At 40.7% G+C, this 626-nt stretch overlaps 1 non-coding gene across 1 annotated transcript; it reads left to right on the top strand.

The window, feature by feature from the left end:
* Nucleotides 1–208: 208 nt before the first annotated feature.
* On the top strand, nucleotides 209–281 carry TRNAM-CAU (transfer RNA methionine (anticodon CAU)). Its single transcript has one exon. It is a non-coding gene; the product is annotated as a tRNA-Met (tRNA).
* Nucleotides 282–626: the final 345 nt, after the last annotated feature.

Below are 626 nucleotides of genomic sequence, written 5' to 3'. Positions count from 1 at the left end.
ACGGGTTCACTCTGAAATCACATGAGACAAAGCAAGGCCAGCTCATAATTCTGAGCACAAACAAAAAAACAGTCACTGTGCCACCCACAAAATATCAAACACTCACTCCCATGGCCCCCCCCCCAAAAAATGCTATTATTTCTTTATCCTCATTCTAATCTCCTCTCTCGGTAGAGAGGGTTTTTTTTAAAAAAATACTTATTGGACTTCCCTGGTGGTCCAGGGGCTAAGACTCTGCACTCATAATGCAGAGGGCCCTGGTTCGAGCCCTGGTCAGGGAAATAGATCCCACATGCTGCAACTAAAAAATCCTGTATGCTGCAATGAAGACTGAAGATCCCACATGCTACAAATAAGACCTGGTACAGCCAAATAAATAAATAAAAATTTTTTTAAAATTTATTTATTTATGACTGTATGGGGTCTTAGTTGCAGTATGTGAACCCACATCCCCTGAATTGATGGTCCAGATTCTTGACCACTGGACCATCAGGGAAAGAACTGTAGAAAGAACTGATTAAGATAGTTATAAAATTTATCCTGCTTTCTGACAGCATTCTATCTGAGAAAAATCCCTACTTTCTTAGTGTGTGCATCCGTTTGTGCTCAGTCATGTCCGACTCTTT

Source organism: Muntiacus reevesi, chromosome 20 (assembly GCF_963930625.1).
Source record: "Muntiacus reevesi chromosome 20, mMunRee1.1, whole genome shotgun sequence".
Lineage (NCBI taxonomy): Eukaryota > Metazoa > Chordata > Mammalia > Artiodactyla > Cervidae > Muntiacus > Muntiacus reevesi.
Note: the sequence above shows the minus strand (reverse complement) of the source record. Positions and strands in the feature narration are given on the sequence as shown.